This window comes from Pteronotus mesoamericanus, unplaced genomic scaffold (assembly GCF_021234165.1).
Source record: "Pteronotus mesoamericanus isolate MK-2021 breed Mesoamerican mustached bat unplaced genomic scaffold, CSHL_Meso_final scaffold_54, whole genome shotgun sequence".
NCBI classification, from domain to species: Eukaryota; Metazoa; Chordata; class Mammalia; order Chiroptera; family Mormoopidae; genus Pteronotus; species Pteronotus mesoamericanus.
In genome coordinates, this window is record NW_026555321.1 from 23,907,728 (window position 1) to 23,930,095 (window position 22,368).

Sequence of the window (22,368 nt, forward strand, 5' to 3'; positions counted from 1 at the left end):
TCTCAGGTGCTGGAATTGCTTTATATCTTGATCTGGGAGGAGGTTACATGAATAAAAATTTGTCAAGCTTATAAGTAGCATACTTATGAATTAATATGTTACAATGCAATAAAAAAAAGTTGGCATAAGATATTTGGAACCTTTTATACAACACAAAACTTCCTTTAATCTTAAATTTTACAACACAGAACTATTGCAAGAATATAACTATAAATGAGAAAGTGATTTTACACTAGAATTAGCTCACAGTAGATTCAACCATAATAATTACAAAGATACATCTTTCAAATTTTGTTCTAAAATTTCTCTTAGCTTCCTGTATGCTTCCAAGGGTTGGGCACAGCAAAACATCAGGGTGATCTCCATCTAGCTTCATTTCAATCATTTCACCTTCCAGAAATAAAATAATAATTAAATCCAAGTCTCTCAATGAACAAATACGGTTATCTACTGAGGGGAAATGATGAAGGGGGCTACAGGAGAGTAGAAGTTTTTAAATAACTGCTATGAGAAAGAACTGATTAGGATCAAAGAAGTGCTCGGCATCACAGAGTGAGGCATGTAAAAATCAGATTAATTTATCTATGGCTGAGGATTAGTTAAACAGATAGAATTAAGTAGAGAAGAAAGTAGAAGGCAGCTTAACATATTTCAGAAGTTAAATAAGAGTCCAGGCTAGATAAAAACACTAAGGAAGGAGAGAGACAAAAGAGGTCTCAAAGGTCTAAAGGGCCCTATAAGACTGAGGAGAAACTGTCAATGCCTATGTTCAAAAAAGTAAAAATAAAAAAGCTCAACATCATATGCAAAAATTCATGAACAGTTCTTTAATGGCAAAATACCATTTCTTATTATTTACACAATGGAATGACACTGCCTAACAATTCAAATTTCCTTTTTTAAGGTTACCAAAAAGCTTCCAAATGAAAAACGTCAAGTGTTGGTATTATAATCGCAAATCTATATACCCCTCAACATTTCTATGTAAATCCAATGATTTTTTAAAATATTCTGAATCAACATAGGAAGCTTCCAAATCAGTTAGTCAATGAACCACTATCAAAAATCTTACTCTAAGCAAATCAGTCACTCAGCACATCAATATACCACTCTTTAAAAGATGAGGATTTTTTTTAACTGTCTGTTTGTTTCTTTTAAAATGAGATCGTAAGACAAAAGAATTATTTCCTATTTCCAAGTTCTGTCTAGCCTGACCTTCGAATTAAATTGATCAGTAACAATATGTAATGAATGGATGAAATAATAAAGTAGAAAGGAAAAAGGCGGCTGAAAAGATTTAGGAACAAATAGCACATTTTTAAAAAACTCAGGAAAGAATGGTTATTATCAAGCGTATCTGAAGTACTAATGAAATAATCTCTAATAAATAGGCTTAAAGTATAACAATAAAGCTTAGTCCATAGTATGCACCCAAATTATTCAATTTGGTTTAAGTACCATTTATTGAATGTTTATTTTCTTGCCCAACACTGTGCTCTGTTACTATGGAACACACAAAAGTGATATACCCCTGCCTGAAGACACTTAATAGTATAGAAAAGGTGGCCACATCAGAATTATTAATTTATCCCAATACAATACGTCTTTAATTAGGTGCCAAAAAAGTAAAATAAAGTCATGGTAGGGTATTTGCAACTTAACCAATGTCATTATTTTTCTTTTTTTTCTTCAGTGTTTGATAGTTTTAATATCTTTTTTTAAATTTATAAATCATGTTTATTTTATTACAGTTCTCTCAGTTTTTACCCCTTTACCCTCTCTACCCATCTCACCCCCACCTCCCACTCCCACAGTCAATTCCCACTCTGTTGTCCATATCCATGGGTCATTCATGCATGTTCTTTGTCTAGTCCCTTCTCCTTCTTTCCACCATTGTCCTCTTTCCCCATCCCCTCTGGTCACTTTCAGTTTGCTACATGTCTCCGTGCCTGTGGTTTATTTTCTTCATTAGTTTATTTTGTTGAATAGACTCCACTTAAAGGTGAGACCATATGGTATTTGTCTTTCATCAACTGGCTTATTTCACTTAGCTTAATATTCTCCGGTTCCATCCATGTTGTCGCAAAAGGTAGGAGTTCCATCTCCCTCTCTTTCTTTCTTAAATGCAGATTGATTTTATTTTTTTAAATTTCAAGTTATAAAATATTAAAAAAATGTAAAACCATTATAAATTCTCAGCAATTAAACCAACATGACACCTGCACAGAAATAATCAAGTAGGTCAATGAAATACAATGAGCATTCTAGAGACAAACATATATATCTGTCTGACAATATAATATATGATTAAGTTGACATTTCAAATCAATGGGGAAAATAAGGCTCATTCAATAAATAAGGTGCATGGGCCACTATTACTTGAAATAAAACAAATATAGAGCCCTATTTCACACATTATACAAGAAATATTCAGGTAAGTTAAAAATCAATATGTAGAATCTAAGGAGTTTTAGAAGAAAATAGAACTAATATTTTTCATGACCTGAAGTAAAATATTCAAACCGAGAAGGTATAAATATTGACAATGACTATATTAAACATTTAATTATAGAGTAACATACATATAAAAAAAGTTAAAAGACAAAGAAAAGTATTTGCAACACATCTAAAACATGGTTAATAGGTTTTATTTCTTTTTTGTTTGTTTATTTTTTTAGGGAAAAAAGTTCTACAAACCTTTAATCAATAAATGGATAAACACCAAAAAGTCATTTAAAGCTTTAAAAAAAACAAAAGGAATAGGCAAGAAATATACTAAAACAGGTTTAGTTTCAACAAATAGTAAAGGAACAATTAAAATAACATCATTGTCACAATCAGATTAATGAGTATTAAAAATATTGGTAATATCAAGTATTGGCAACTCTGAAAGGAACCGGGTATTCATAGAAACTTTTTTCTCATCTTAAAGCAGTCCCTTTAGCATATTTTGCAGGGCTGGTTTGGTGGAGGTGTAGTCTTTTAGCCTCCACCTAAGACCTTCTAAGAAGAAAAGACCTTCTTTTGTCTGGGAAACTCCTCATTTCGCCTTCCATTTTCATTGAGAGCCTTGCTGGGTAGAGCAGTCTTGGCCGCAGGCCGTTGCTTTTCGTGACTTGGAATGTTTCTTGCCATTCCCTTCTGGCTTGCAGTGTTTCTGTTGAGAAGTCAGCTGCTAGCCGTATTGGGGCTCCCTTATATGTTACTACCTCTTCCTCCCTTGCTACCTTTAGGATTCTCTGTTTGTCTTTGACATTTGCCATTTTAATGATGATGTCCCTTGGAGTGGGCCTCTTTGGGTTCCTCTTGAATGGGACCCTCTGTGCTTCCTGGACTTGTGTGACTTTTTCTCTCTTCCAATTAGGGAAGTTTCCATCATTACTTTTTCAAACAGGTTCTCCATCCCTTCCTCATCCTCTTCTCCTTCTGGTATCCCTATTATACGGATATTATTACGTTTCAGGTTGTCCTGCATTTCCCTCAATGCCTCTTCATTCTTTTTGAGTCTTTTTTCATTTTCTTGCTCTTTCTGGGAACTCTTTTCTACCTTGTCCTCCAACTCGCTGATTTGGTCCTCAGCTTCATCTAGCCTGCTTTTGACTCCTTCTACTGTGTTCTTCAATTCAGAAATTGTATTCTTCATTTCCTCTTGTCTCTTATTGATAGTTTCTATGTCCTTTTTCATGCTGATATAGTTTGCAGTAAGTTCCTCGTAGTTTCCCTGTAGTTTTTGGTAGTTCTCTCTGAGCTGACTGAGCTCATTGAGCTTCCTTAGAACCATTGTTTGGAACTCAGTAGCTGATAGTTGACTTGCCTGTATTTCATTTAGTTCTCTTTCTGGGGATTCTTCCTTTCCCTTCGACTGGGGCATATTTCTTTGTCTTCCCATTTTTTATGAGACTCTTCTCTTTTGCTTCTGATTCTTAAGTTGATCTGTCTTGATTTCCTGACTTTGTGGTGTGAACTTCTATGGTTGGAGACCACTGTTTTTACTTTCTGGATCTGCCTCTGATGATGTCAGATGTCCTCCGTATCTGACCTTAGGCAGTCTGTTTGAGACTTCCAGGAAATCTACTGTTTGTGGCTTTCTCCTTCAGTTGTTAATCTATTCACTCTGCACTCAGCAGGGCGCCTTAGACAGCTCAGGGCAGGGCGGAGTCCCTCCTGGGGGGGGGCGGGTATTGGGTCCTCTCTAGCTGCAGCCATATGGGGGAGGAGTCAGCACTGGGATCCCACCAGCTACTCTCTCCATTCTCTCCCCAAAGCCTCTGTCTCCAATCTCTCTCCTCAAGTGTCTCCAGACCTCTGTACACCCCCTTTAGTGAGGGATCTAACTATCTGTGGCTGCCACTCTGCACTAAGCAGGCAGCTTAGACAGCAGAGGGCAGGGTGGAATCCCACCTGGTGGTGGGGCTATTGGGTCCTTTGATACTGGTGCCGCTCAGTGGGTGTGGTCTCTGCCAGACCAAGATGGCTGCTGCCACATGGGGGATGAGTCAGCACCGAGATCCTACCTGCTACTCTTTCAGTTCTCTCCCCAAAGCCTCCTTCCCCAGTCTCTCCTCAGGTGGCTCTAGCCCACTCTGCCCCTGCCTTTCCTGGACACCAGGATAAGTGGCTGCAAATAAAAATTTATGCCTTGGCCCTTTAAACAGTTCTTTGCATCTCCAGCCGTCTGTGTCTGGCAGAGAGCAACCCTGCCGCTTTTTGCAGCTGGCTGTTTTCTGTGTACTTTTTGGGCTCTGATGTTGTGGGCTATAGATGCCCCACTTTTGGTTTAGATCCCACTCTTCTCAGGGGAATCCAAGTGGCCGTTTCAATATCCTTCTGGTGCTGCTGCCTGTGGGTGCCCTGCCCACCTTCTCGAGTCTCTATCGCACTCCTTACCGGTTAGATTGCGCTAAAGCCAATTCTTCTGTCTCCGAAGTTACAAGGCTCCTTTCTTGCTATAGTTCAGTTGTTTGTTCCAGGTGATTTCTCCACAATTTAGTTGTAATTCCAGGTTGGTCCTGGGAGGAGGTCACTGTGACTTCCACTCACTCCTCCGCGATCTTGATTCCTGATTATTTTTCTTGGTAAAGGTCATCTCAAAGAGAGATGATTATTTGGGGAAATCAATTAACAACAAAAGAAGGATGTTTATGAAAAAAATCACTATCAGATATGACAGGAGTACCTGGTATTTCTGGGAAGCCTGGCTATGGCTTGGACTAAAGAAGCTACACTCCTTAAAAAGGTGGTGGCAATAAGAGATTTGGGTTTAATATGTCAAAGGAATTATACTCAAATACACACACATGCATACACCATTTATACATACAGAAACTTTGTTTTGGTTAACGAAATTTCAGTATCTGTTTTACGTGATGGTTACTATTCTTTTAATGCAATGCAGCAAAACTATTAGCAAACTGTTTTTCCAAAGCTATGTAAATTAAACTAGAATTTTACAGTGCAACATGAAAAAAATGGCACCCAAGTCCTCCAAAATTAAGATATATGTACCTGTAACAGGCCCTGGCCAGTGTGGCTCAGTGGATTGAGCACCAAACTGCAAACCAAAGGGTTGCTCATTCAATTCCCAGTCAGGGCACATGCCAGGGTTGGGGGCCAGGTCCCCTGTGGGGGTGCATGAGAGGCACCCACACATTGATGTTTCTCTCCTTCTTTTTCTCCCTCCCCTCCCCCTGTCTAGAAATAAATTTTTTTTAAAAAGATGTATTTATCTGTAACTTACTCTGTACTAACTGTGCTGTTAGTACGGACCTTACACCCTCAAAACATACGTATCAAAGTGTCATCACTTTAATTCCATCACTTAGCTTATACCCAGTGCCTACGTATTTCTGACTTGTTGCCCTCTTTTAGCTATTGCAAACACAAATTTGCAGCCACCAGTGATCTGCTTCAAAAGGTGAACTTCCATAACACAGAAACAATTCATACTATTCACACTAGTACTCTCAGTAGTGCTAGTCATCCACTTCTACCCATGTAATATGTTAAATAGGCTGGTATGGGAAGCTTCTCACGATCCACTGCGGTTCACCTATTCTAACATGTACATTTTTTCCCCTTATTTTAACGTTTCTGAGATAAAAGAATTAATCGCATTTTATAATTGTGCTGGGCAGACAGCAATTAAACATAGCTGTCATGGTCCATCCACGAACTCAGACACAGCTGTTCACCATGTATTGTGTTATCTGCATCGTTAGTTACATGCATGTTGAGCTGAACTACCTTTAAAGAGTCTCTTAAAATATTATTCTACGATTGGTATTGATCGCTTCTCATCTTTTTGCTAAAATCAAGTGTATCAATTTGGCAATGAAACAACATTACTGTGCACAAAGGTACAAAATTGAGATTAGCAAATCAAATATTCATTATTACCAGTAATAATCCCAATTCCATGTTTCCTTACAAACCAATGAAGTTATTTATGGGATGTGGGACCAGCCACAAGTAGATGAAGTTATATTATGTTTTGTTACTGAGATACATGCAAAAGAACAGCCTATCACATGCCAAGCAATGCAAATGAAGGCAGAAGAAATTGCCAGATCTCTGGGAATAGAGAAAAGATTTCAGAGCAATGAGAGGCTGGTGCAACCAATTATAGACTGCATGTGCATACGGCATATGTTTTCTTCCTACTGAACATAAAATAGTGCTGCCTTCCATTAATGGTAAATCATGTTCCATGAACTATGATTTTTTAAATCAGCACACTTCATTCTTGTTCTTCCTGCCAGTCTTTCTCATCTAGGATGCACCACCATTCACTCAATTATTAAAGTCAGAAATCTGAAGATCATCCTTGACTCATCCCTCTCCCTCGTTGTCCACTCTATCTCCAAAACACATACAGAATCGAACACTTCTCATTTTTACCGCTGTTAACAACCGTGGCTCAAGGCACTATCACCTGTCACCTGGACACTACAAAAAACCTAATCCTCCTCTCTTCCATTTTCCACCCCCACCACAATCCAATATTCACACAACAGATAGGGCAGAAGTTCTCAACCTTGCCACTAATGACATTTTTGACCAATAATCCTTTGTTTTAGGAGGCTGTACTGTGCATTATACTATGTTTAGCAGCATACCTGGCCTCTACCCCCCTAATGCCAATAGCATACACCATCACCCCCCAGCTATGACAATCTAAAATATCTGCAGATACTGCCATATGTTCCCTGGTAAGCAAAATCAGCTGTAGGTAAGACCCACAGAACTACAGCAATGTTTTTTAAACGTTTGTCACTACTTTTAATAAAATCTGCACTCCTTAAGAGTGCTTACCAACCCTAACATAGTCTATATAATCCAGACTCTGGCCTACCTCTCTGACTTAATGTGATGCCACTACCTTCTTTCTGCATTTTGCTCCCTCCAATCACTATGACCGTCTCTCAGTTCCTAAAATTTAACAGTCTTTTGCCTTTGCTCTTCCTTGTGCCTGGACCATGCCTGCCCAGGTTCTATGCTTGTCTCAGGTTAAATTTCACATCTTCAAAGACGCCTTTCCTGACTTTGCCTATTTAATATATGTATCTTATTATTGCCCGTTATGGTAGCTCACATTTATTCTCTTTTTAGCATTTATCACAGTATATGATTATTTTATTTGTTTACCTAATTATTGATTGTCTCTCACAGAAGGATAAATACCTTGCCTGCCTTATTTTCAGCATCTAGCCAAAATAAAATGAACAAATTTGTAACTGACAAACCTTAAGTGCTAGATCAGTTGGCATCAATAATATCAGAACCATCCCCCGCTCATTCTCCAACTTTTTTTATGATCACTTCCCCTTGAAGTAGAGGGGAAGACAGAGGTGGGGAAAGAAAGAGCCTAACAAGGTCCCTAACAAGAGAATCAGCCTGTCTTTTGAAGTCAGGTATTGTCCTCTCTCTAGCTATGAAAATCCTAGACAGCATCTTCTTCCAATATAAGGCTGTTTCATCTATACTGAAAATCTGTTGTTTAGTGTAGCTACTTTCATTAATTATCTTGGCTAGATCCCCTGGATAACTTGCAGCTGCTTCTGTATCAGCACTTTTATATTGTGGAATAGCTTCTTTCCTTAAACCTCAAGGACCAACTTCTGCTAACTTCAAACTTTCTTCTGCAGCTTCCTCATCTCTCAGCCTTCACAGAATTGAAAAGAGTTAAGGCCTTAATCTAAATTAGGCTAAGAGGAATATTGTAACTGGTTTGATTTTCCAGACCACTAAAACTTTCTCCAATCAGCAAGCAATAAAGCTGTTTGGCTTTCTTATCATACATGTGTTCATTTGGCTTTCTTATCATTCATGCGTTCACTAGAGTAGCATTTTTAATTTCCTTCAAGAACATTTCCTTTGCATTCACAACTTGGCTAACTGATGAGCACAAGAGACCTAGCTTTCAGTCTATTTCTGCTTTTGACATGCCTTCCTCACTAAACTTAATCATTTCCAGTTTTTGATTTAAAGTGAGACACACACAACTTTCTTTCACTTCAATGCTGAAGAGGCCACTGTAGGATTATTAATCACCCTAATTTCAATATTGTATATCTAAGGAAATAGAAAAGCCCAAGGAGAGGGAGGGAGATGGGAGTGCAGCTGGTCAGTGGAGCAGTCAGAACACACATAACATTTATGGACTGCCATCTTATATGGGCATGGTACATGGTGCCCCAAAACAATTACAACAGTAACATGAAAGATCACTAATCATAGATCACTGTAACAAGTATATAATGAAAAAGTTTGACATATTGAGAGAATAACCAAAATGTGACACAGAGAAATGAATTGTGCAAATGCTGTTTGAAAAATGATGGTAACAGACTGTTCAATGCTGGGTTGCCACAACCCTTCAAGTTGTGAAAAGCACAATACTGAAAGTGCAGTAAAATTAAAAAAAAGGTATGCCTGTGTTAATATTCAATTTCTCAACCCAGCTTTAAATTAAACTTGAAGGGTAAAAAAATCTCAATTACTGTTTAATAATATCAGTGTTGGTTACCAAAAATACCTACTACATCTCTAATACAAGTTTACTTACAGGAAATAAACTGAGTTCATGATTAGACTCAAAAAAATAACAAAGGACAAAGTACTATAATCTAAAAAGTCTACATAATTTTTAGGTAATAATTAGAACAAAGTGATTTACCTTATATTCCTTTTAATCGACTCTTTCTGACAGCATTCTGTGTATGCATTTGAGGGTTTGAAGAAAGTGATAAAGGAGTACATTATAAAGGGACATAGGGGAAGCGAGGGTCTGAATCTCAGTTTTGCTAATTACTGTGTGACCTTTGGAAAATCACCTACCTTCTCTGTGCCCGAGTTTCGTCATTGTAAACTGAAACTCAGTAACAGCACCCACACCTCATAACAATGGTACCCATCACATACCGTTATTGTAAAGATTATGTCAGTTAATGTATGTAAAATGCTTAAAACAGTAGCTGGTATATGGAAGTACTATCAGCTATCATACTGTCTCTTTGCATCACTATGATTAATCACTACCATACCAGACAGCACACATACAATACAAAACATTTCCATCATTGCAGAAAGTTCCATAGAACAATACTGTATCAGACTACTGGAGAGTTAGAATGCCTGGTGAGATAATGCATATCATCATCTCTAATTTTGGAGGGAAATGCTTGGGCGAAAAACACTCTAAACCCAAAGTACTTTTTAATCTAGAATTTGACATGTAACAAAAACTTGCAATTCAGTTCTATTTAACAAGTCAACTAAAAGGAGACTGGGGAATGAAAAATTGTTTATACTCTGAGAGATAATTTAAAAAATGGGTTTTTTAAATTCCCTTTCTACCATACCCCACTAACCTCTCTTCCCCAGCACATGGTACCAAGATTAGAAAATGAATTAATTATATTTGAATACAATTATCAACGTATTAAAAAAGCAAAATTATGATATAGCAATATGTATATACTTCTTTAATGCAGTAAATAAAGATCTATAACATCTGTAATTTAATATGAAAGGATTTCTGATTTCTATTGGTAACAAAGTCACAGGTATTGCTTATACAACTATGATTTGTTGCCTATATTCAAAAATCAAAAGAAAATGCTAAATCTCACTTAGAGGTTAGTGAAATAAACATATGATTTTTTTTTCCATCTAAGTTCATGAACCCCAGGTTAAAAAAAAAAAAGATTGTTTAAAAGACTAGACTTTAGTCACAAAAACCTCTATTCAAACCCACTACTTCCTAAGTAGGTACTTAATCTCTCACCTGTGAAATGGGAATAATACGTATATAAAATTATTGTTATTTATTATGATACTTGACATAATACTTGACATATTCTCAATAAACATGTACACTATCATCAGTAACTGAGTTTAGTCAATTATATAGTTCATGACCTTCACTGTGCATTAGAAACTCAGAGATTTGATATCAGTTATCTGGAATAGATCCCAATCATTGCTGTATTTTTAAAGCTGCCAGATGATTCTAATGTGCAGCCACTCGCCTAAGGACAAAGTTCAAACTCTAGTCTGGCACACTGACACACTGGTCACTGCTTATATCTCTATATTTTAATCACTCCTCCATATGTACTTTATGATCTGAACACACACTCAACTACTGCTTCCTCAAAAAGTGGGTTATAGTAGTGGCTCTCCAACTTCAGCCTGCATCAGATTCACCTGAAAGACCTGCCTGAAACACAAATTGCTAATCTTAGGTCCAAGGACTTGAATTCTAACAAATTCCCAGGTAATGATGACACTGCTCGTGCAAAGACCACAGTCTGAGAAATCAAGGGGCTACATTAAATCACAACCCTGTCCCTTTGCAATTACCTAACGCACCCTTCCCATCTCCATTATCACACTCTTGCCTAGATAACTTACACTTTCAAAATTACATAAGAATTCAATTTCAGGAAGCATTTGCTCACTTCAAAAAACCACCAAAGCAATTGTTACCTAGTATAAAACTTAGATATTAAAAACACACACACACACAATAAAATGTTCTTAATGTACAATAATGTACACAGTAGTTATCTGCTAGCATACACAAATTCTTTTTAAGATTTAGGAAAAAAGGCCTCCTTTCAGCAGGTGAATTAGAAAAAGATGAAAAAGCAAATGAACAGTTTGTCAGGCAGAATAAAATCTGGATTTCAAGCTCCACCAACTCCTTTAGTCAAGCACCTTTATGCAGAGCACCAATTCCACAATCAGTCATGGCAGCCCTTACACAGCATACCACTAAAACAGAAAGGAAGAGTACTCAGACCAAATTTGGATTTGAGAAAATGGCAATCAGTAAAGGATTTTTAAAGAAAATATCATTTAAGTTCTGAATCTTAGATTGCCTTCTCTGTACATCAGAAAAATAAAACTGTGCCCTAATGTCTTTACACCCAATTTATGGTTCATTGTAGATATTCAATAAATGCTTGAATAATTCACATTGAATAAATATGAAAGCACTTACTCATCCATCTCTTTCTCACCAAATAAAGAAGCAAATACATACACAAAGCTGGCACCAAAAACTACCAGTGGTGTCCAACTTGCGGCCCACAGGCTGCATACAGCCCAGGATGGCTGTGAATGCAGCCCACCACAATATCGTAAATTTGCTTAAAATGTTATGAGATTTTTTGTGTGTGATTACATGTCACAATGTATTTAATGTGTGGCTCAAGACAACTCTTCTTCTTCCAGTGTGGTGCAAAGACGTCAAACGGTTGGACACCCCTGCATGCTACCTAAATATTAATGTAATTGGTCTGTACACTTATCACAGCTGGGGGAAAGCATGAATTATTTTAATAACCAGTTGGGAGACAAGGAGGCCAAAGGAGCCTGCTGATAACACAATTAGGTTTTTCCAAACTAAAGCCTTTCAAATCAAACATTCTACATTACGTAATTCAGAATTGATTTCCTAATTATTTCAACAGGTACTAAAAAATTTAAAAGAATCTGGAAAACAAGGTCCAATACACTTAATTTTACAAGGAAGAACAAGCAGCCCAGAAAAGTAACAACTCAAAAGACACACAGGTAGTTGGTACTAGAGCTGTAATTAAAACTCAGGTCTCTTGGCCCTAGTTTTCTCTCTCCTACATCATGCTGCCTTTACATTTTTTAATTTTTTTTAAATCATAACTAAAAGAAAATTCTTAGGTTAACCAGGGTTTTGTTCTTTATATCCCATTTTTATGAGAGGAAAAAAGCAATTGTCTACCATCTTATTTTGTCTAGTAACTAACTCAAAGAGGTAACGTTCAAGCTATGTTTTGCTCTTAATAAAGATTCATTCCTAGTTTCTGCAAAACTATACAAGCAAAAATCAAAAAATAATCAAGTCAATAATAAATAATAAAAAATCAAATAATAGTCCTGATACGACCATCAAAGTTTCTCAATTACCAAGAAAGCATTACATTCCCTTTCTAGAATGCAGTACTTGGTAAGGAAAGAAAAAGAGCCTGATGTTGGAAATATATTTAATAATAAGCAGGAAAAAAAACTAGCCATAACCCTCATCTCTCAATTAACCTCATTTGTACCTCATTCTCTGACCATTCTCATTAATAAAGTTTTTATCTGCTAGTTCTATGTGCAGATAAGAACCAATTACCGGTACCATAATTAAAATTCTTGACTTCTAGAAAGTAACCTCATAATTTATTTAGATTTAATCTTATTTACCTTTAATTTTAAAATTAATGCCCCTTGGATTTATGTAAAATGCAGTACAGTCTAATATTTAAAAGCTACCTTTTTAACCTTGACAGTAATCCATAACAGAGGCATGCTTTTATTATCCCCGTATTACAGACGAGAAAACTGAGGTTTAGAGAGCTTAGAGTTTGCTGAAGTTTACATACCTAGGAAGGGGGTGAGTTAGAATTTGAAACAGGCAGTATGACTCAAATATCAGGAACCCTCTTGCACAATGGACAATGGCACTCTTACCCATTTACCAAGTGACAGTGCTTCCTTCATCTGTGAGCATAAACTTTTAAATCATCCCTAGCAGTACAAGATACACAGTAAGGCATTTTCCTCCCAAGTTAATTTTGGGTTTAACAATAAAGTAGAACACAGCTTAAGATGTTCTTTAGCTTTCATATTGTTTAGTGTCACAAAAATTTCTGCACATTTGCTACTTCATACTATCTCTACTAGAGAACAGAAGAAGCCTCTCTCTCAGTGCTCTAAATATGATAGTGAAAATAATAACCTGATATAATCAGGCATCTCAGAAAAAAAGAGGAGGCATGCTTACTACCCATTATAAAGATTCAAGTTTCTCCAAGCTTGGTATCTCTCTACTAAAACACAGCCCACTCACTTATAATGTGTAGGTGTCACATCTTCACACAACCTGTGCAAAGTCGGGCTCAAAGATCTTACACAAATGCTGATTCTGTGGCGACTGCTATAGCAGTAATACATTGTTCTTCATTTCTGACCATAGAGTCTCATGGCTCCTACTAGCATCCAATTAAACTGTGGCAGAATAACTTGGGTGAATCCTAAGATGACACCTACTAAGACCAGCTCCAGGTGACTAACTGGGTTCAAATTTTTTGAAAAAGACAGAGCCTAGCAGCCATTTCTAACACAGAGGCCTCTCATGTAAACTGCACTTCAGGGGGAAGCCTGCACTGAGCTGCCTGCCTACACTGTGTGTCTGCCATCTGATCCAGCCCTTATGAGAGTTCCAGAATACTATTTCAACAAACAGGACTAAGGCTTACCCCATCCAATCGGAGCTATGCAGCTCTAACCATCCAGCAGCTCTACTACAACCAATCAGGACAGTGCCTTTTGGAGTCCTCATTCGCATGAGGACAGGCCAATGAGGGGTCAGGGGCGGGGACTTCTATCCATGTAAGCCAACTCCCCTCTGGCTCTGGGAGCCTTTTACCTCTCCACCAAAACTAAAGAATGTATCTCCAGGCTGAGCTAAACACTTAAGATGTCCCACCAGAATAGAACAAAGCAGTCCAATGCAGGCCAGAACAAACTGGCAGAGATAGTAGCAGACCAAAGCACAGCAAAATAGACCACAATGCAAAGCAAATCAGCAAGGGGCAGAGCACAGGTGTCCAGCTGAAGCAAGGCCTGGCCTCAGGGCTGCTTCACAACTGTGCTGTATCACAATACAGCTGTTTTGCACTGAATATAGTTTCCTACCTCACCATACCACAAATTAGGGATTCCTGTTGGCCCTGAATTGACTCCAAAGACTATTCATGGGCCATTAGCTGACACTGCTAGCCTGCATGTAGAGTATAATTTCAGACCCTTCACAGACCTTGCTATGCGTTAGCACATAATCAGTGTTTATTATAATTAAAAGAGATTCCAATTCCATATTGCCAAAAGGATAAAAAAGCAAAACTCAACTACATGCAACTTTCAAGAGTTGTATCTTAAATATAAAGAAAAAGAATTTTAAATAAAGGATGGAAAAAGATATATTATGAAAACTGTAAGCTTGATAAAGTTGGCGTGGCTATGTTTACATCTGATAAAGTAGACTGCATGACAAAGACTACTACCAGGGATAAAGAGGGACATTTCATAACCATAACAAAGTTAATTCATCAGGAAGATAAACAATCATAAACTGTACATGCCTAATAACAAAGCTTCAAAATACATGAGGCAAAATTTGACAGAAGGGAGAAATGTATATTCCAATCATATTTTAACATCTACCAACAACTGATAAAACTAGACCAACCCCTGCTCCCCCCACCGAAAAACCAGTAAAGACAAATTACTTGAAAAATATTACCAAGATGCCTTAATCTTATTGATACTTAAAGAATACTAACAAATTGAAGAATACACATTCTTTTCAAGTGTGAATGGTACATTTACCAAGACAGACCATATGCTAGACCATAAAACAAGGTTCAATAAATGTACAAGGATTAAAATCATAGATATTCTGATTGCAAAATAAAATTAAGTTATAATAAGATATCTAAAATAACCCCAAATATATGAAAATTAAACACCTGTAAGTAACCTAGGGGTTAATAAAGAAATCACAAAGCAAACCAACAAAAATATCACAAAGCAAATTAGAAACTATTTCAAACTGAATAAAAATACAACATATCAAAACCAATGGGATACATCAATGCTTAGAGGAAAATCTCTAGCTTTGAATGCTTGTATTATAAAATAATAAATGCCTGGCCCTGGCCGGGTAATTCAGCTGGTAGAGAAACTACTGGATAGGATACACCAAGGTTGCAGGTTCCATCTCCAGTACGGGCACCTACAAGTAGCAACTAATGAATGCATAAAAAAGTGGAACAAATCAATCTCCCTCCATTTCTTCCTCTGAAGAGGGGAGGGGAGGGGAGGAAGAGGAATCTAAATTCTATGACCTAGGTTCCACTTTAAGAAGCTAGGAAAAGAGTAAAATACATGTAAGAAAAAATTATAAATAACAAAAATAAATTAGAGGAGGTGAATGGAGAAAACTGACAATGTTATTTTTGAAAAGATGTCAAAATTGATAAACCTGAATTAGACGGGTATATGAAAAAAGAAAGAACACATTAACACCACCAAAAATTATACAAGAGATACCACTACAATAGGAGGCTAAAGGAAATAATTTACCAACACTGGCTTAAGATGAAACAAAATCTGAATAAGCCCTGTGCCTACTAAAAAAAACTGAATGTTACCAAAAAATCTCTCACAAAGAAAATCCCAAATCCAGATGGTATCACTGGTGAATTCCAGCAAACATGCCAGAAAGAATAACAGTACTGCACAAACTCAGTAGATAGAGGGAACACCTCTCAATTTATGAGACAATCATAATCCTAATACTGAAAGCTGAAAGACATTACAATCAAAGAAAAGTACAACTCTCTCATGAAGAAATACCCCAAAATTCCTAACAAAATATTAAGTATAAGAAGGACGATACACTATGACCAGGTGAGGTTATCCTGGGAATCGATATTATTTTAACTTTCTGAAACTACCATTTATTTATCCATTCTACCACTGATGGACACTTTGTTTCTAAATATTGGCTACTGCAAACAAGGCTATTATAAACATTTTTATTTATATCCTGATATATAAGTCCAAGAATTTCTCTCACAGGAATGTTTTTCTCACAGGAAAGTATAACTGCTAGATTTAAGGTACCTATACCTCAGTTTACTAGATAAAACAAATTCATTTGCAAAATAACTATCAAGTTACATTCTCCACATTCTTACCAACACTTGATATCAGGATTTATGGTTTTACTTTGCACTCTCTATAATTCAGTGCTTTTTCAACTGTGGGCCATGGTTATCACTTAGGCAAGGTCCAACCAGAATTCTTTATTAAAAAAGAAAAAAAAATTCAGAGTATCAAATGCACTGCATAAAATGTTTCATGAAACATACTTTCATTGTGTGTTTGTACTAAGTCACAATTTAAAATGTTTTTGTAATTGTAAGTTTCTAGCAAGTTAAAAGCCATTAGCATAGTTTTTTAATTACAACAAAACTCCTTAGAGACATTTGGTGCATCATTTAACTGGTGTGCCAGTTAAAAGCATTATTCAGGTGCATCATTTAGGCCTACAGCACAAAAGAATGTATTTTATAAGAAAGGTAGGACTTGAGATGTCCTTTAAACACTAACTGGCAAGAACAGAATTAGAAGAGGAGGGAAAAAACCTGAGGAAATCAATAAGGAAGGGATGTAATATGTGGAGAAAGATTCCACAAAACCAACTGGACTATGACCTACTTAAAGCTCACTTAAAAAGAATCACGTTTCTCCATAAGACAAGGATTCTCTTAGTGGTGAAACATAGGAAGCTGGGATCTTAGCCTCTTAAACTACCAAAATAAGAGGAAACTGATCCCTTCTACTCTGTAGACACAATCCTGATTCCCACCACAGGAATCGTCTCATTCTGTGGCTTATGCAAGGGCAATCTTTCAAGTCTTTGATTCCTAATTTTCCCTACAGAATATTAGAGTAGCAAGAATCATCTAATTTCTAAAGATTTATGAGTATATTTTTATTCCACTAACAAAGATTTACCAAGCCCCTACTGTATCACCTCTCTATTAAGAAATTAAGCTGTATCTTCCTAACAGTTTTAACTACTGGCTATATTCGTTAAAGCCTGGTACCACTGGGTTGGCCAAAAAGTCCGTATGGTTTTTTCCGTAAAATAAGACATATTTTTCATTTTCACCAATAACTTTATTGACTGGGGTATTGTGAGCTTGTTAGCTATCTCCCGCATGGTATAATGTTCATTGTTCTCAATTGAAGTTTCCATTTGGCTGCTGTCAACCTCAACTGGTCTACCAGACCATGGAGCATCATCCAGTGAGAAATCTCCAGCACCCAACTTCGCAAACCACTTTTGACACATCTGACCAGTCATAGCACCTTCTCTAAACATTGCACAAACTTTTTTATTGCATTTGTTGCATTTTTGCCTTTCTTGAAATAATAAAGCATAATATGCTAAAAACGTTGTGTATTTTCTTCCATCTTCAATGTTAAAATGGCTACACAAAAATTCACCAATTTTGGTAAGTTGGTTTTTTTTCAATGCACTGCTGACATGACAACTGTCACAATACAATGAACAAAATTGTTTTGAATGAAGTTCAAGACAACTAAGTGCTACTAGAGCCATCTCGGAACACACACACTTTTTAGCCAACCAAGTAAAACTGTCCTACTAAATACCTTCTCTTGAAATATTTTGCTTCTTGAAGTTGTGGACAAAAAGGGGACTCTATAATAAATCTAACTGAAAGCAGCATCACAGGGTGATCTGATCATAAATTCCTAATTGGGCAGGTCAGGGTGGTGATCTGATCATAAATTCCTAACTGGGCAGGTCAGGGTGGTAGTCATGCCTCAGATCTGTAACTTACCTAGTAAAAGGGTATCTTTGCCTTAAGCAAGCCCTGTTGTTTTGGTGTATCCAAGGCTAACACAACACTGAAAAGCCTCTTTTTCAGATCCCTGGGAAGCATAACCACCCTCAGGAGAACATACAATCTTGGTAAGAAGTATCCTATAATTCAACCCCAGTCTTGATTTTGCTGTTTCCAACCTTCATGTAATCTTCCTTATGTTCCCTCCTAAGTTCTAAATGTATAAAAGAAACTATAAAAACAGTCATCCTCTGGAGCGTAAGATCTTGCTTCCCAGCATTGTTGCTAGTTTGGATGAAATAAACTTCTAAAAATTCCCTACAGGTCTGGACGTTTATTATGTCGACAGACTGTTCAACTATCCCACATATCATGACCAAACTTCTGTTACCTTCTTTGTTCTACCAATATCTCTACTTTGCCATTTTCAAATAACTATTCTTTTCCATAAGAATTTCCTCCTCACAAGTTGCTGGACCAATCACACCCCAGCAACTGTCTGGTGCAATGACTGTGTGAATCTACCTGTCTCTTACTAAGACTATGACTTATTCTTTAACTTCTCTATGTCTCTACATAAAACTGTAACTTTTTCTTTAACTTCTCTGAGATTCAATCTTATCTTTAAAATGGGTAGAACAGTAGGTATTAAGGACTAATAAGAATTACATAATATCTTCCATTGCCATCCTTCTTGAATTTTTAAACTTTAATTCTAGTTTCCTTTAAATGCAATAAAATGCTTTATAGACGAAGACACTTAAACTGAGATAGCAGAAAATACGGGAAAAGAAAAAGTGTGAAAAAAAAACCAAAATGAATATAAGTAAACTTATCAAGTGGAATTACAGCTCTATGTAATCTCCTTCTTTATCCAGATTCTAAAGAGGGAAATGTAAAGATCCTTCCCCATGGCAGGCAAAATTCTAAGAACCCTCAATGACTAACATTCTTGTCTAATCCCCTTCCCTTGAGTGTGGGAGAGATCTTTAGATGTAATATTAGGATATTACTCTTGTAACTGAGGATAAAAATTAGATTTCTGCATTTATATTTAAAGTCCCTAATCAGTTGAGTTCACAAAAAAGGAAATTATCCTAGGTGGGCCTGACCTAATCAGGTAAGCTTTTAAAAGAGGTTTTAAAGGAGAGTCTAGAGGTGTAAGATAGAGGAAGTCAGAGACTGGTCCATCTTGCCTAGATGAAAGCAAATAGCCATGTTGTAACTGTCTAGGTGAAAAGGTAGTACGGAACTGAGAATGCTTCCTGGCCAAGAGCTGGGGGAAAAAATCCTCAGTCATACAGCCACAAGAAAATTAATTCTGCCAACAAGTAGTGAGCTTGGAAGAAGACCTTATGCCTCAGATGAGAACTGCAGCCACAGATGACATCTTGATTTCAGCCTGGTGAGATGCTGAACTGAGAACCTGCTTACAAATAGTACCCAGATTTCTGACCTACAGAAGCTGTGGGATAATAAAGAGCTGTTGTTTAAGCTGCTAAATTTATGGTACTTTGCTGTACATCAAAAGCAAACTAATACTCTCCCTCAACATAGGACAAAGCAGCAAAGAAAATAAAAGGGGCGGGAGGAGTAACTTCTATCTTTTTCCCTAGAGTGTATTATACTTCCTCAAAGCACTAATTATATAGATCCAGAACGAAGGAAAAAAGATTAAAACTGTATAAAATTTTAAAGTTTCAGCAATTAAGAGGCTTTTTTTTTTACACACATCTTGTAAACAACTACCATATAATTTATTACCTTCATTCTAGTGTTGAGGAAAGTAAAACTCAAGAGTGACATCCCAAACATCACAAATTTAGGGAATGTTTAAAGTAACTTCAGTCCAGTGCTCACCCCTACACCACAGGTCCCTTAAAGCATTAAAAAAAAAAGCCATTGAAATCAACAGTAATTCTATTACTGTTTTCAAAGAAAGCAATCCTAGTAACAATTTTCCATATTTCACATCTAAATATCCCTTACCTTTGTCAAAACAACAAAACTAAAGAGAATAAAAAGAAATTTCCATTCAAAAGTAGTTTGTTGTAAAAATAAACATTGGTATACAACTTGAATAAATTTAAATTTTGAAAATGTAGCAAAACACCTGTAGGTTTTCTAGAGCTTTAGATAGCAAACAATTTGTGTTATAATTATTCTCCAAAATCACAAGCAAGTAAACAACCTTTCCAGATTTTTCAATATTCCACCCTTTGGACAAATTTTTGAATCTGAATTCTTCATACATTATAAAAATGACAACGTGGCAAACGGTATCATAAAATAAACAAGTTGTTTTTATTTTAACTGTTGTATTTCCCTAAGTACTTGAGCATCAGAATTTGCAATGTTCTTAAAAACACACACACAAAACCTTATAGTTTTTGCGTTATAGTAAAATTTCAGAGGTTACAAATCAACTTTCTTGATGTCAATTCAACTACTTTAACAAACACTAACTTCATTTGCTAAGATGCAAAATACAGTCCTTCGTGGTTACAACCACGAGAAGGAATAAACTATCTTCTTCACACCAACGTGAACGGCAAATAATTCGCTATCATCACATACAAACAGAAACATAAACAGCATTGTTGAGTCCATAAGCTTCCAAAACCATCTCATGACTTATACCGCCGGGGCACGATTCTCTGTAAGGAGAACCGGTAACATTTCTCACGTGGACAGAAGGGGTGAGGTGACAATCTTCAAATCTTAAAATTTCTCAGACCCTACGGAATACAAGCAGCACCCAGTTCAGACCCCCCTGACGAGGCCCAGATCCAACTCTAAGCACTCCCGTTTCCCAGCTCTTCACCCCGCCCCCACCCCAAAAGGGAAAACAACTTTTATTGGTCTCATCTCCCGGGGGTAGGCAAACTAGCGGGGCAGTGCTCGGGCCTGGACACGTTTCACAAGAAGGCCTCCGTCGGGGGCGGGGAAGCCAAATAGCGGGAAGCCTGGCTTCGACGCCCCTTTCCCCCCGACGCCAGCTCCCAGCCCCACCCCACCAAGAAAAAGCCTGGGCCGGCCGACAAGCCGAGCGACCCCCAGGCCCCGCCACGGAAGCGAGCTCGTTGTCTGTCATGTGACGACGCTGCCGCTAAAACACCGCAGAAACGCAGGGCGGCGGAAGGCGTTCGCACCAGCCCGCCTCAGCCCGGCCCCGCCGGGCGCGGGCGAGTCCCGAAGTCCGGACGGGGGGAGGGCGGAGGGCGGGCTTGGCGGCGGGCCCGAGCGCGCCACAAAGGCTTCCGAGCCCGTCGCCGTAGTGCTCGAGCGGGCGGGGGCACAATTTTCGGGGCCCGCGGGATGGGTGACGAGCGACGAGGGCTCCAAGGTGCCGCCGCGCCCACAGCCGCCGCCCCCACGCGCCCGAACGGTCACTGACCGCCGTACCGCGCACAGGGCCGCGCGGCCTCCCTCCCCCGCGCGGAGCCCGCGCCGGGCCCGCCCGCCCGCCCGCTCCCAGCTCGCGCTTCTCGCTGTCTCCCGGCCTCCATTTTGGATCGGCGTCTCCAGCCCCCGCGCTGCTGCCGCCGCATTCCCCCTCTTTCCCGCCCCCCGCCGCTGTCGCCGCCGCCCGTACTCACCTCAGCTGCCCATCCGGGCTCCGCCGGCCGTCGACCTAGTTTCCCCCCAAAAGTCTCCGGTGTGTTATTCCCGATGTGGGGGGGTTGTTACGGGGTGGTCGCCGGGGGTTCGGGAGCGGGGGCCGCGCCTTCAACGGAGCTGCAATCCTAACCCGCCATCTGGTGGCATTTTCCACACGCCAATGGCGCCGCTGCAGACTTGGGTCCGGACCGCCCTCTGCTGGCCGCGGTGCATACTGCCTCGCTGACGGGACGGGCCTGCCCGGAAAGGGGAGGGAGCTGAGGCGCGAGCCAGGGTCCAAAACGGGGACGCGCGCAAATGCTTTCCAGTGGGGGTTGCGCGCACGCGCACCAGCGGGGCGGGAAACGTGGCCTCTGCGTGGCGGCTCCGCCCCTTCACGGAGTGCTAGGCCCACTCGGCCAATCGCAAGCGGCGGATACTGCTGGGTGAGGGCGTTGTGGACAGTTCTCGGGCCGCTTGAGGCGGGCGGAAAGACAGCCACGGTGGCGCCTGCGCATCTAGCTCTAGCCTAGTTGCTGCCCGCCATTTTTGGAGGTTTACCTAGGCTGGGAGGGAAACCCGCCCCCGGCTGCGGCCTCTTCAACACGGCTCCTCCCCAGGTCGCGGGAGTGGCGCTTTCTTACTGCCCCCAACGCTGCGTGGGACGCGCTCTGCGGAAACGGGAGGGAATGGCAGCTCAGAACTCCGTTCCCACCTCTCCTGTTTAGCTGGAGCCTCAAAACCTTGCATTGTTTTGGCGATTTATTGTTGACTTTTGACGAAGCGCTTTACCGCG

At 38.9% G+C, this 22,368-nt stretch overlaps 1 protein-coding gene across 3 annotated transcripts in view; it reads right to left on the reverse strand.

Annotated features, from left to right (window-relative positions):
- STAG1 (STAG1 cohesin complex component) overlaps positions 1-21,782 on the reverse strand; it is a 373,948-nt gene extending 352,166 nt beyond the window's left edge. The window contains exon 1 of one of the 3 annotated variants that reach the window (XM_054595514.1): positions 21,572-21,782. The gene's annotated coding sequence lies outside the window, so the exon portion shown is untranslated. The remainder of the gene's footprint in view (positions 1-21,571) is intronic. The other 2 variants (XM_054595513.1, XM_054595512.1) reach the window with 2 other exon arrangements.
- Positions 21,783-22,368: the final 586 nt, after the last annotated feature.